The following is a 16,494-nucleotide window of genomic DNA, read 5'->3' on the forward strand; positions in this document are numbered from 1 at the left end:
TGAATAAAAAAGAAAGATTTCACAGATAAAAGAGATTCAGAGACAGAGGCTTTAGGAAATGGTGTTAATATGTTCAAGGATATAAAAGATTGATAAAGTTGGTAGAGGACTAAGATCTATGAAAGAGTAAAACAGAATTCTAGAACTGAAAATATAAGAATTCACTGAACATGTTTGACAGCCAGGCAGAGCTGGCTGAAGAGAATATTGTTGAACTCGAAAAAATCAGAAGGATATAATCATAACAAAATCTAGAAACACAAAAAGATGAAATGTACAAATCACAATATAATAAATGGAAAATATGTGAACAACAGATTCAAAGAACAAGTGGAGTAAAAGAAAGATGAGAGAATAAAACTGTTCAAAGAGATAATAGTTGATAATTTTCAAAAAAATATGAAAAACATAAAGCCATAAATTCAGGCACAGTGAGGAAATAAAATGAGAATTAGAAAATATTTTGGCCTAATGACAGTTAAATATTTTCTTAAAGGCTGATGATACCTTCTAAAGTTAACCTTGGAGGAAAATTGATACCTTTAATTGTACATTTTTTTTAATGTTGAAAGAATGAAATAAACTAATGATTCTCTCAAGAAGAATTAAGAGCAAATTTAACCTAAATAAAAAATAGTAGAATAATATAAGAAAGAGAACAATACAAAAAGTTAATGAAAGAGGATATGACAATATAATAAAGTCAAAAAACCACAAAAGTTTGTACTTTCAAAACACTAATAAAATTGGTGAGTGAGACTGCCGACAAAAAGAGTGGGAATAAATGAAAAATATCAAAAACAAAAAAGGTGACTTTCTACACATTTTTCTGATATTAAGAAGACCACACGAAAATACTAAAGGAAAATTGTGTAAATATCAATGAAAATTCAGATTAAATGAATGTATTACTGGAGAAATACCAAAACCAACATAAAAATATAAATATGTCTGTCTATTTCAAATTTTCAAAATGAAACATTACATTGAAAATATTTCACAAAGAAAACATAAGGCCTAGGTGGTTTCACTGATGAATTATATAAAGGAATAAAAATTCATTATTGTCAATGTTATGCAAATATATCCAAATAAGGAAGAATATATGGAACCCTCCCTTGTTTCCTTTATGAGGCAAGAACAGCATTGATTTAAAAAATTGACAGGGATATTTGGAAAACAGAATTATATATGAGTCTCATGAAAAAATAGTAGATAATATTTAATACATTATAATTTTTATAATATTTAACTATATATATATATATATATATATATATATAATACCTCATGACTAGATTGGATTTAAATATTTTAAAATATCAATAGATCTAATTTATCACATTTACAGAATAAAGCAAAAATAGCATATATTCATGTTTATTTTTAAAAATTATATATAAGAAAGATAGGCCTGAACTGAGATTAAATAAGGACAAACTGGAATCAATGGTGGCAAACTGGAACTCACCATGGTCTCCCACCACATCAAATATCCAATTTTGACATTATGAGTAACCTTCAGGAGATAGTGGTACTTTTCATCATGGAGCTAAAAATGCGCTGGGCAAAATAATAAGGCTTGCTATATGCCATGGTGCTCATTTGCACCTGAGGTCAATATCCAAATACTAGAGCTGTCACTGACTATTGCTTTTGAATTCATATATACCCTTTTTATTTTCTCTAATGGTACTTAATCCCAGACTCATCATCTTCCCTAGTTTCCACACTAAGTTTGGTTATCAAAGCATTCTTGATTTTTAGTAGAATTTATTGAAGATGAGAAGGATATACTGGGAGGACGTATGTGGAACAAATTGTTTTAGAGTTTACTGTCTTATACTTAATTTTAAAATAAGGAGATTAAAATGATAAAACCTACCTGGAAAAGAAAACAGGAACATATATTAACAAATTAATGTAAGATAGAAAGCAGGGGGAGTAGGTAAAAGTTGAAATAGGACTGAGAAATCTACAACTCAGCATATACTGTGATAAAAATACTATTAAACATGAAGTTATTCTGACTGATGTATCTGAACTAAAATACCAACTATGAGGAGTGATACATGGGAATGAAAAAAAGTAGAATTAATTTAAAATCTACATTAATATCAGTCAAACACCAAACTGCTTTCTCTCCTCTACACACAGTGCAACTATTTATTTTTCTCCAAGCCAGAACTTTTAAAAAATTTTATTCGTTCAAGAGAAAAGCTGGCACTGTGCTGAACCAGGGGCTCTGCAGTGTTTAGAATAATTTGCTATCTCGTCACTTGGAAGAGATTTCAGAACAAGGTTAGGGCTCGACTGAGGCAATGAATCACCTAAGGTACAAAATTTAATAAGATAATCACTTTCAGGTTCACACAAGTGCAACTTTCTTATGATTAGTATTTACATGTTATTACTTTTTAATCCTTTTGTTTATATGTCATATGCTTGGATTTTCCTTATTTATTCAGTATTACTGTCTCTCCCTTTTATTATTATTATTATTATTATTATTATTATTATTATTATTATTATTAATTTATTTTTGGCTGGATTGGGTCTTTGCTGCTGTGCACAAGCTTTCTCTAGTTGCAGTGAGCAGGGGCTACTCTTCATTGTGGTGTGTGAACTTCTCATTGCGGAGCACAAACTCTAGGCACATGGGCTTCAGTAGTTGTGATGCACGGGCTTCACTAGTTGTGATGCATAGGCCTAGTTGCTCCGTGGCACATGGCATATTCCCAGACCAGGGCTCGAACCCATGTCCCCTGCACTTGCAGGCGGATTCTTAACCACTGCACCAACATGGAAGCCCTGTCTCTCCCCCCCCCTTTTTTTTTTTTTTTTGTGCGGTACACGGGCCTCTCACTGCTGTGGCTTCTCCAGTTGCAGAGCACAGGCTCCGGATGTGCAGGCTCAGCAGCCATGGCTCATGGGCCCAGCCACTCCACGGCATGTGGGATCTTCCTGGACTGACACATGAACCCGTGTCCCCTGCATCGGCAGGTGGACTCTCAACCACTGCGCCACCAGGGAAGCCCAGTGTCTCTCCCTTATAATTGAAGTATTTAGTATGCAATTATTGATGGTTGGATTTAATATATAATCACTCTCTTCTGTCTTTTGTTGCTTTTTTATGTGCTTTCTCTCCTTCTTATGGCTAATAGAATATTTTTAAAGTATCCAATATATATTCATAGGTTGTTAAAATTCTGACAGGCATTTTCTGGATACTTAGGAAAGGAAATATAGTCAAAATATGGTCTCTACAATTGAAAAGTTTTAAGACTATATCAGCAGTGTAATTCATAGAGTGGCATGCCACTATAGGAAGGAAGCATGTTTGCATGGAAGGAGTGAAAGGTAAGAAAAACAAAAACAAAACTAACAGAAAAATGTTGCAGAGTGATGTCTGATGGTAATCTTAAAGTTGAATGCAAATAGTTAGAAAAAGATCCTTAAAAGTATAGTAACCCTGGCTTCCCTGGTGGCTCAATGGTTGAGAGTCCACCTGCCGATGCAGGGGACACGGGTTTGTGCCCCGGTCTGGGAAGATCCCACATGCCTCAGAGTGGCTAGGCCTGTGAGTCATGGCCACTGAGCCTGTGCATCTGGAGCCTGTGCTCTGCAATGGGAGAGGCCACAACAGTGAGAGGCCCATGTACCACACACACACACAAAAATTAAATTAAAATTAAAATAAAATAAAATAAAATAAAAGTATAACAACCCACATGAGTAAGTATTGCTTATTTTTTGTCTTTCTTTATGCTTTCAGAGGATTTTTTTTTCTGAATGAGTTTCCAAGGTTTTAATATTGAATATTTTCTGATCTCAGGCACATAAGCCATGCATCTTGTAATTTATCATTTGATCAATCTCTTATACTTTCTAATTATTAAGGTAAAATCCATCATTCTTTTTCTTCTTATTGGAATTCTGTGCCTATTTAGACTTATTTTTAGAGAAGTTTTAGATTCACAGCAAAACTGAGCAGAAGATACAGGGATTTTCCATATGCTCTCTGCCTCCACATATGTATAACTTTCTATATGATCAACGTCCTCCACCAGAATGGTACATCTGTTACAATTCATGAACCTGTATCAGCATATCATTATCACTCAAAATCCATAGTTTACATTAGTGTTCACTCTCTGTGTTGTACATTCTATAAGTTTGGACAGATTTATAATATGTATCCACCATTATAGAAAATTATAGATTAATTTCCTTGCTTCCACTTAAAACTCTTTATTTATCAATTACTTTGTTCTCAGTTTATACCCTTTGTGCTTGCCATTCCTTCTCCCTAAAATATCCTTTTACTAGGTCTGGACAGTCAGGTCTCAGCTTAAATGTGAATATAAGCTGTGAATTTAAATACTGTTTAATCCAGCCATTCTTTTTTCAAATTACCTTCAATGCATATGTTACTATTCAATATCCTTGTCTTTGGTTTACTTCTTTACTGTCTATCTCTGCACACACACACACACACACACACACACACATACACAAGAGGTCCATAACAGCAGGTACATTGTACAAATTGTTCATCGCATCTACTCAAACCTTAGATCCCTGATGCCCCACAAGATCTGAAAGAATGCTCTATTCAATTATATATATTGAGTCCAAAGACTTGGCTTAAATTTTCTGAACTTTATCCATTGGAAATCAATCTAAAAATTATTGTATAATTTGGCTTGCATTTGCTTAGCTCCAAGCAAAATTTTCAATAATTTCATATGTAAGTATAATTATTGTGTTAATATTTTATGAGTGCTTATGCTATACATGACACTATACCCCAGTTCTAGCAAGCATATATAGTACATACTACTCTTAGCTCTTACATAACTGTTTTTGAAAAGATTTGCATTATAATGGTGTTTAAAGAAATAAAACAATTATTTGAATATGTATGTATATAAGAAAATATTTCTCAGCATCTGTACAACATACTACTTCATAGTTCCACACAAAATGTTTCCAGTCATTATAATATATTATATTTATACAATTTCAACTTCATAAAGATTACAGTGAAGCAGAGACTCATCACCACATAACATATTGGAGGTATGTACTCTCCTCATCACTGGGAAGATACTACACACGTTAAAGCACAGGGAACCAATGTGCTTCTTCACAGAATGCTTTAAAACCTATTTTTATAAAGTTAAGAAAGATTAGAGAAAATTTTAATTAAGTTATGTAGGTTTGTTAACTGCCATTTTAAAAACAGTTTTTTGTCACTGGGTTGGTGTTTTCTATTTCTGCTAACTTTAATTACAAGATGACTTCTTTCTTTTAATTCTATATAATTTATAATTTTATACAGCAGGTTCTTATTAGTTATCCATTTTATACACATTAGTATATATATGTCAATCCCAATCTCCCAGTCCATCACACCACCACCTCCCCACCCGCCACTTTCCCTCCTTGGTGTCTATAAGTTTCTTCTCTGCATCTGTGTCTCTAATTCTGCCGTGCAAACTGGTTCATCAGTACCATTTTTCTAGGTTCCACATATATGCGTTAAAATATTTGTTTTTCTCTTTCTGACTTACTTCACTCTATATGACAGTCTCTAGATCCATCCACGTCTCTACAAATAATCCAATTTCGTTCCTTTTTATGGCTGAGTAATATTCCATTGTATATATGTACCACATCTTCTTTATTCATTGGTCTGTCAATGGGCATTTAGGTTGCTTCCATGACCTCACTATTGTAAATAGTGTTGCAACGAACATTGGGTGCATGTGTCTTTTTGAATTATGGTTTTCTCTGGGTATATGCCCAGTAGTGGGATTGCTGGGTTGTATGGTAATTCTACATTTAGTTTTTTAAGGAACCTCCATACAGTTCTCCATAGTGGCTGTATCAATTTACATTCCCACCAACGGTGCAAGAAGGTTCCCTTTTCTCCACACCCTCTCCAGCATTTGTTGTCTGTGAATTTTTTGATGATGTCTATTCTAACTGGTGTGAGGTGATACCTCATTGTAATTTGGATTTGCATTTCTCTAATAATTAGTGATGTTGAGCAGCTTTTCATGTGCTTCTTGGTCATCTGTATGTCTCCTTTGGAGAAATGTCTATTTAGGTCTTCTGCCCATTATTATTATTTTTTTTGACTGGATTGTTTTTTTTTTAATATTGAGCTGCATGAGGTGTTCATATATTTTGGAGATTAATCCTTTTTCCATTGATTCGTTTGAAAATATTTTCTCCCATTCTGAGGGTTGTCTTTTCATCTCATTTATGGTTTCCTTTGCTGTGCAAAAGCTTTGCAGTTTCTTTAGGTCCCCTTTGTTTATTTTTTTTTATTTTCATTACTCTAGGAGGTGGATCAAAAAAGATCTTGCTGTGATTTATGTCAGAGTGTTCTTTCTAGGTTTTCCACTAAGAGATTTGTAGTGTCTGGTCTTACATTTATGTATTTAATCCATTTTGCATTTATTTTTGTGTATGGTGTTAGGGAGTGTTCTAATTTCATTCTTTTACATGTCGCTGTCCAGTTTTCCCAGCACCACTTATTGAAGAGATTGTCTTTTCTCCATTATATATCTTTGCCTCCTTGGTCATAGATTAGTTGACCATTGTGCATGGGTTTATCTCTGGACTTCCTATCCTGTTCTATTGATCTATATTTCTGTTTTTGTGCCAATACCATATTGTCTTCATTACTGCAACTTTGTAGTATAGTCTGAAATCAAGGAGTTTGATTCCTGCATCTCCGTTTTTTTCCCTCAAGACTGCTTTGGCTCTTCAGAGTCATTTTTGTCTCCATAAAAATTATAAGATATTTTGTTCTAGTTCTGTAAAAAATGTCATTGGTAATTTGATAGGGATTGCATTGAATCTGTAGATTGCTTTGGGAAGTATAGTCATTCTCACAATATTGATTCTTCCAATCCAAGAACATGGTATATCTCTCCATCTGTTTGTATCATCTTTAATTTCTTTCATTAGTGTTTTATAGTTTTCTGCATACAAGTCTTTGTCTCCCTAGGTAGGTTTATTCCTAGGTATTTTATTCTTTTTGTTGCAATGGTAAATGTGAGTATTTCCCTAATTTCTCTTTCAGATTTTTCATCATTAGCGTATAGGAATGCAAGAGATTTCTGTGCAATTTTGTATCCTGCAACTTTACCAAGTTCATTTATTAGCTCTAGTATTTTTCTGGTGGCATTTTTAGGATTCTCTATGTATAGTATCGTGTCATCTTCAAAATGATGATACTTTTGATGATAAAAGTGACAGTTTTACTTCTTCTATTCCAATTTGAATTCCATTTATTTCTTTTTCTTTTCTGATTGCTGTGGCTAGGACTTCCAAAACTATGTTGAATGATAGTGTTGAGAGTGGACATCCTTGTCTTGTTCCTGATCTTAGAGGAAATGCTTTCAGTTTTTCACCATTGAGAATGATATTTGCTGTGGGTTTGCCGTATATGACCTTTATTATGTTCAGGTAGATTCCCTCTATGCCCACTTTCTGGTGGGTTTTTATCATAAATCAGTGTTGAATTTTGTTGGAAGCTTTTTCTGCATCTATTGAGATGATCATATGGTTTTTATTCTTTAATTTGTTAATGTGGTGTATCATATTGATTGATTTGCATATACTGAAGAATCCTTGCATCCCTGGGATAAATTCCACTTGATCATGGTGTATGATCCTTTTAATGTGTTGTTGGATTCTGATTGCTAGTATTTTGTTGAGGATTTTTGCATCTATATTCATCAGTGATATTAGTTTGTAATTTTCTTTTTTTTTGTAGTATCTTTATCTAGTTTTGGTATCAAGGTGATGGTGGCCTCATAGAGTGAGTTTGGGAGTGTTCCTTTCTCTGCAATTCTTTGGAAGTGTTTGCAAAAGATAGGTGTTAGCTCTTCTCTAAATATGTGATAGAATTCGCCGGTGAAGCCATCTGGTCCTGGAATTCTGTTTGCTGGAAGATTATTAATCACAGTTTCAATTTCATTACTTGCAATTTTTCTGTTCATATTTTCTATTTCTTCCTGGTTCAGTCTTGGAAGGTTATACCTTTCTAAGAATTTGTCCATTTCTTCCAGGTTGTCCATTTTATTGGCATAGAGTTGCTTGTAGCAATCTCTTAGGATGCTTTGTATTTCTGACGTGTCCATTGTAACTTCTCCTTTTTCATTAATAATTTTTTGATTTTTGTCCTCTCCCTCTTTTTCTTGATGAGTCTGGCTAAAGGTTTATCACTTTTGTTTATCTTCTCAAAGAACCCGCTTTTAGATTTATTGATATTTGTTATTGTTTTCTTTGTTTATGTTTCATTTATTTCTGCTCTTATCTTTATGATTTCTTTCCTCCTACTAACTTTGAGTTTTGTTTGTTCTTCTTTTCTCTAGTTCCTTTAGGTTTAAGGTTAGATTGTTTATTTGAATTTTTTTCTTTTTTCTTATGGTAGGTTTGTATTGCTATTAACCTCCTTCTTAGAAGTGCTTTTGCTGCATCCCGTAGGTTTTGGATCATCATGCTTTCATTGTCATTTGTCTTTAGGTATTTTTTGATTTCTTCAGTGATCTCTTGGTTATTTAGTAACGTATTGTTTAGCCTCCATGTGTTTGCATTTTTTCGTTTTTTTTCCTGTAATTGATTTTAAATCTCATAGCATTTTTGTCAGAAAAGATGCTTGATATGATTTCAATTTTCTTAAATTTACTGAGGCTTGATTTGTGACCCAAGATGTGATCTATCCTGGAAAATGGTCCATGTGCACTTGAGAAGAAAGTGTAATCTGCTGTTTTCAGATGCAATGACCTATAAATATCAATTAAATCTCTCTGGTCTATTGTGGCATTTCAAGCTTGTGTTTCCTTATTACTGTTCTTTGGATGATCTGTCCATTGGTGTACGTGAGGTGTTAAAATCCCCATTATTATTGTCTAACTGTCAATTTCCTATTTTATAGCTGCTGGTATTCGTTTTATGTAGTGCCATGCTCCTATGTTCGGTGCATATATATATAATTGTTACATCTTCTTCTTGGATTGATCCCTTGTTCATTATGTAGTGTCCTTCCTTGTCTCTTGTAACATTCTTTATTTTAAAGTCTATTTTATCTGATATGACTATTGCTACTCCAGCTTTCTCTTGTTTTCCATTTGCATGGAAAATCTTTCTCCATCCCCTCACTTTCAGTCTGTACGTGTCCCTAGGTCTGCAGTGTGTCTCTTGTAGACAGCATATATATGGGTCTTGTTTTTGTATCCATTCAGCAAGCCTATGTCTTTTGGTTGGAGCAAATGGTTTAATCCATTCACATTTAAGTTAATTATAATATGTATGTTCCTATTACCATTTTTTTAATTGTTATGTGTTTGTTTTTGTAGGTCCTTTTCTCCTCTTGTGTTTCCTACTTAGAGAAGTACCTTTAGCTATTTTTGGAGAGCTGGTTTGGTGGTGCTGAATTCTCTTAGCTTTTGCTTGTCTGTAAAGCTTGTTGATTTCTCCATCGAATCTGAATGAGATCCTTGCCAGGTAGAGTAATTTTGGTTGTAGGTTCTTCCATTTCATTACTTTAAATATATCTTGCCACTCTCTTCTGGCTTGTAGAGTTTCTGTTGAGAAAATCATCTGTTAACCTTATGGGAGTTTCCTTGTATGGTATTTGCCATTTTTCCCTTGTTGCTTTCAATAATTTTTCTTTGTCTTTAATTTTTCTCAATTTGATTCTTATGTATCTCGGCATGTTTCTTCTTGGGTTTATCCTGCCTAGGACTCTCTGCACCTCATCAACTTGGGTGGCTCTTTCCTTTCCCATGTTAGGGAAGTTTTCAATTATAATCTCTTCAAATATTTTCTTGGGTCCTTTCTCTCTCTCTTCTCCTTCTGGAATCCCTATAATGCCAACGTTGTTGCATTTAATGTTGTTCCAGAGGTCTCTTAGGCTGTCTTCATTTCTTTTCATTCTTTTTTCTTTATTGTGTTCCACGGCAGTGAATTCCACCTTTCTGTCTTGCAGGTTACTTATCCGTTTTTCTGCCTCAATTATTCTACTATTTATTCCTCTTAGTGTATTTTTCATTTCGGTTATTGTATTGTTCATCTCTGTTTGTTTGTTCTTTAATTCTTCTAGGTGTTTGTTCTTTAATTTGGCTAGGTCTTTGTTAAACATTTCTTGCATCTTCTCAGTCTTTGCCTGCATTCTTTTTTTCCAAGCTCCTGGATCATCTTCACTATCATTATTCTGAATTTTTTTTCTGGAAGTTTGCCTATCTCCACTTCATTTAGTTGTTTTATTGGAGCTTTATCTTGTTCCTTCATCTGGTACATAGCCCTCTGTCTTTTCATCTTGTCTATCTTTCTGTGAATGTGTTTTTTTTTTTTCCACAGGGTGCAGGATTATAGTTTTCCTTGCTTCTGCTGTGTGTCCTCTAGTGGATGAGGCTATCTAAGAGGTTTGTGCATGTTTCCTGATTTGAGGGACTGGTGGAAGGTAGAGAATGGTGTTGCTCTAGTGAGCAGAGCTCAGTAAAAGTTTAATCCACTTGTCTGCTGATGGGTGGGGCTGGGTTCGCTCCTTGTTGGTTGTTTGGCCTGAGGTGACCAACACTGGAGCCTACCTGGCTCTTTGCTGGGGCTAATGGTGGACTGTGGGAGGACTCATGCCAAGGAGTACTTCCCAGAATTTCTACTGCCAGTGTCCTTATCCTCATGGTGAGACACAGCCACCCTCTGCCTCTGCAGCAGACCCTCCAACACTAGTAGGTAGGTCTGGTTCAGTCTCCTATTTGGTCACTGCTCCTTCCCCTGAGTCCCAATGCACACACTACTTTCTGTGTGCCCTCCAAGAGTGGTGTCTCTGTTTCCCCCAGTCCTGTCAAAGTCCTGCAATCAAATCCCACTAGCTTTCAAAGTCTGAATCTGTAGGAATTCCTCTTCCTATTGCCAGACCACCAGGTTGGAAAACCTTATGTGCTCAGAAACTTCACTCCAGTGGGTGGACTTCTGTGGTATAAGTCTTCTCCAGTTTTGTGAGTCACCCACTCAGCAGTTGTGGGATTTGATTTTATTGTGATTGCGCCCCTCCTACCATCTCATTGTGGCTTTTTCTTTGTCTTTGGATGTGGGGTATATTTTTTTGTGATTTTCAGTGTTTTCCTGTTGATAACTGTTCAGCAGTTAGGTGTGATTCTGGTGCTCTCACAAGAGGGAGTCAGGAGCACTTCTAAGCACCAAACATTTTCATTGCAATACTCTAAAGAGATGTTTTTAATGACACATTAATTAGAAAAGTATTCACCTAACTTGAATTTGGAGACAAAATATAATATCTTCAAGGAATACAAATTTTTAAAACATATGGTATTCTCATTCACGACTATGAAACTTTCTAAACACTGAAATCAATATATGCCTGCTTAATGAAATATTTTCTGTTTACCAAAATCAATTTGAAGAAAGAGTGAGAAATACAAAAGTATCTCCATATTTCAATCTAAAATTTTGAGTATGCCCTTTAAATGCTTTACCTAAGATATAAATCTTATTCCACAATCAGAGTTCTAACTTACTGCCCAAATATTAAATGCTCGCTTATGTTTGTAATAACCAAAAAACTATAAGTAACCAAAATCATGCCACCTATTGAATGGATGAAACATTTTTTAAAAATGTCCATACACTTAAATAGTACTCAGCAAGGAAAAGAAACAGACAACTGATATAGTCAACAATATAAATGAATATCTGCACCTTTGTACCTCTGAAAGAAACCATAAATATTAGAATACATACTAGATGACTACATTTAAATCAATCTCTAGAAAAGAAAAAAAAATTATCTCTAGTGATACAAAGCAGATCAGACGTTGCCTGGCCCTGAGATTTGGGTGTAAGAATTGATTGGGATGCATCATGATTAAACTTTTGCAGATACCCAAAATATACAAAATCTTTCTTGTGAGAGTAGTTATATGGGTATATGCATTTTTTCAAAACTAATTCAACTAGAAAATTAAATTGTGCATTTTATTGTATATAAATCAAAAAGTTGATTAAAAAAAGCATAATAATATAACATGCACACACATCAAAATAGTTAAATAGAATTAAAATACCAAACAAATGAGATTCTTGTAGATTGATGGTGAGAGTATAAACTAGTACAGCCACCATAGAACTATTTGGCTATGTCTAAAGCTGAATATGACTTAAAATTTACATTCCTTAATATATGCCTAATAAGATTGAGTTCATATGTTCACCAAAGGATATGTAAAATGATGTTTACTGTACCACTAATTTGCCAAAATGTAGATATACAGACCAAATCTACATGAACTTTGAATGAATAAATGCATTGTGATATAGTCAATGGAAATTAATATCATATTATAATTAGAATAAGAAAAAACTGCAATGCTACCCAACAGGATATAAGAATATCACAAACATAATGGGGACTTATGAAAGTCAGATACAAAGTGATAAGTAGCATATTGAATATATTCAACTTATATAAAGCTCAAAAACTATTTCATAGTATTTTGAATAATTGTTATGCACAGTACAGAGGTAGTGACTAAAGGTGGTCACAGGAGCCATTCCTGGATGCTGTTCTGAGTAGAATTTAACAATGCATTTATTTTGTGAAGATTCATAGATATGTACATGTATTAACTATACACTTTTATATGTATGTTATACTTCATACTTCAATAAAAAGTTTACTATACAATGGAATATTACTCAGCCATAAAAAAAGAATGAAATTGTGTCATTTGTAGGGCTGTGGATGAACCTAGAGACTGTCATACATAGTGAAGTAAGTGAGAAAGAGAAAAACAAATATCATATATCAATGCATATATGTGGAATCTAAAATTATGGTATAGATTATCTTATTTGTAAAGCAGAAATAGAGACACAGATGTAGAGAACAAACATATGGACACCAAGGGGGGGGGAAAGGAGGATGGGATGAATTGGGAGACTGTGATGACATATATACACTATTGATACTATGTATAAAATAGATAACTAATGAGAAAAAAAATTTACTTCAAACAGTTAACAGTGCTTCAAACATTCAAAACAAAGTAAGTCACTTTACTTCACTGTGTTTTAGAAAGATAATCTTAGAATGTGCTAAGTCCACTAGAATGTGCTAAGTACAAATTCTAGTGGACTTTATTTTCCAAAGTATTTGAAGAAAAATTAGTAAACGTCACTCCAGAAAATTATTTCATTGTATATTACTTGGGAACATTCTAAGTTAAGCTTACATTTGTTTATTTACTGCAGAATTTTAACATGCTTAATAGTTAATATCCATTTAGATATTAAGAGGAAATGCATTTATTCATGAAAAATATTTTCTAAAGAAGCCTTCAATTAGTGTAAATATACATTATAAATTGCTGTTCTAGTCTTTTTCTATATCTGGTCTTAAATGACTTAAATAGATATAACACTATAAATGTCATTTAGAATTTAGTCTGTCACATCATTCTCCAAATTCAATGATAAATTTTGTTTTATTATTATTGACAATAATGAGAGCTAAATAGCCTTTTATACACATTGTTTGCATTAGCTATCAGAAAACTGTATGTTAAATAAATCACAAATCATTAAAATTAAAAAATTTAAAAATACATTTAAAAAAGGGCTTAATCCTTGTGTGGACAAGTAAGGGATACAAGCATTTTTCTAATTATTTACTGTTGAAAATATATAATATTTTAGATAGAGCACTTGTACCATGAGCAGTCCCTTGGAATTTTATTGCTGTGCTAAATGTTAACTGATATGTATCTGATAAAGTATTTTTGGATTATAGTTGATTTACAATGTTGTGTTAGTTTCAGGTGTACAACAAAGTGAATCAGTTATACATATACATATATCCACTCTTTTTTAGATTCTGTTCCCATATAGTTCATTACAGAGTAATAAGTAGAGTTCCCTGTACTATACAGTAGGTTCTTATTAGTTATCTATTTTTTATATAGTAGTGTGTGTATATCCATCCCAATCTCCCAATTTTTCCCTCCCCCTCCCTTTCCCTCTTGGTAACCATAAGTTTGTTTTCTACATCTGTGACTCTATTTCTGTTTTGTAAATAAGTTCATTTGTACCATTTTTATACCATTTTATAGATTCCACATATAAGCGATATCATATGATATTTGTCTTTCTCTGTCTGACTTACTTCACTCAGTATGAGATAATCTTTAGGTCCATCCATGTCTCTGCAAATGGCATTATTTCGTTCTTTCTTATGGCTAAGTAATAATTGAGTTTCAAGTGTAGACTTCCCCAGTTACCTGTTTCTAAGATCACACAGAAAATGATGATGTTTCTGATAAAGGAAGGCCAAATATTCCTGTTGGTTATAATATTGAACAGCTCTAACTAAATTTTTTTTTCTTGTATAGAATAAGGAATGAAGAAATTGGAATCTTTTATTCAGTTACAATGGAAATTTAATCTGTAAGAATCTAGTAAATTGTTATTTTGGAAACCTTCAGGACCATTTGGTTTATGTTATTAAATGAGCAACAATTGTTTCTAACTGAAAAGAATTTGAAAGCTGGAAACAAAATCAATGTGTTAACAATCATTATGCCAGTTTTTGCCACAAACATGTGTATACCTCTTCTAAAACTGAAAAAATACATAATTATTGAAACAATTTCTATTAGTAAAAGTACTTTGAATAATAAACCATATCTATTTCAATATATCAGGTGATTTTCATAATTTTCACAAAAAGTATCCTCATAATAGTTTGGAGATAATTGAAATCTGGAGAATTCCAAACAAACTTAATTGTTTCTATTACTTTTTTGCATAGGGTGAGGTGATAAATATTTTATGTTACTCAGTTACGTTCCAGAAAACCTGAATGTATTTTGAAAGTAAATGAGGTTTCGACTGTTTTGTCAGAAATCAGATTTAAATCTGAAAAGACAAATTAAATACAAATCATCAGAATAGACTTTTTACAGGAATAACAAAGATTAGTTATCTTGGCTACCTCATAATCAATGTGGCAGTGTAACATTCAACAGAAATAAAGAGAAGATAACATAATAATCATTAAGACTGTTTTCCTTCCTGAAGTGAATAATCCTGGTAATTTTATTTCAAATATTGTAAAAGACAAACTTTAAACAATGACCTGAGAATTGAAAATACTTATATAGACAAATAGCATTTTTGTTCTTTGAACTGTTTTTCAGAACTCTAAAGATTAATACTAAAGTACTCTAATTTATAATAGCATCAAAAATAATTAAATTTGACTTGAATAAATTTAGCAAAAGATTTGCAAGGCAAGTATACTGAAAAGCACAGAACATTATTGAACAAAATTAAATATCTAAGTGAGTGGAAAGATGTCTTGAATGTAAAACTTAATATTGTTTAAATGGAAATATTCCTTTTCTTACATAAAACACAATTTATATATCATATCTGAAAGTGTGAAAAAATAAGAGTATGTCTTAGCTTTTCTTATTACAAAACTATCAGAGAAATCTAATTTGTCCAGTGATTATATTAAGTAAGAATAGAACCCCTCAGTTTTCTCTTTATCTCAATTTTAAAGACAATTTTTTTAAAGAATTGCTGATATTGCTGTTCTCCTTTTTATTTTTTAACTTAGTAACCAAAACCACAAACTTAACTTAGAAATTCAGCTACAACAGAAGATTTTTTTGGATGAGCCAAATCATTTAACACATATTGGGTGTTGCTGCAACCTGGTGGTATTTTTGATTTTTTAATTTAAAATTTATGGAAATGCAGCCTCTATGAAAAACAACATGGAATTTCCTCAAAACATTAAAAATAGAACTACCATACAATACAGCAATTCCACTTCTGGGTGTTTTTGTAAAGAAAATAAAAACACTAATTGAAAAAGATATGTGCACCCTTATGCTCGTTGCAGCATTATTTACAATAGCCAAGATATGGAAGCAGTCTAAGTACCCATCAAGAGATAAATGGATAAAGAAGATGTGAGATACATACATCTTACAGCCATAAAAAAGAATGAAAATTTTCCATTTGTAACAACATGGATGGACTAAGTGAAATAAGTCAGACAGAGAAAGACAGATACCATATGATTTCACTTATATGTGGAATGTATAAAACAAAACAAATAAACAAACATAACAAAATGGAAACAGAGTCATAGATACAGAACAAACAGGTGGTTGCCAGAGGGGAGGAGGATAGAGAGATGAGTTAAATATGTGAAAGAGATTAAAAGTTATAAACTTTTGGTTACAGAATAAAAGAGTCATGGACATGAACTGTCCAGAATAGGAAATATGGTCAATAATCATGTCATATCTTTGTATGGTAACTAGACTTATTTTATTGATCATTTTGTAATGTATTGAAATATCTAATAACTGTTGTGCACCAGGAATTTACATAGTGTTGTAGGTCAGTTATACTTCAAAAAAAAAAAGAGAGAGAGAG

The sequence above is a fragment of the Mesoplodon mirus genome (assembly GCF_964341445.2).
Source record: "Mesoplodon mirus genome assembly, chromosome: 6".
Classification (NCBI taxonomy): domain Eukaryota; kingdom Metazoa; phylum Chordata; class Mammalia; order Artiodactyla; family Ziphiidae; genus Mesoplodon; species Mesoplodon mirus.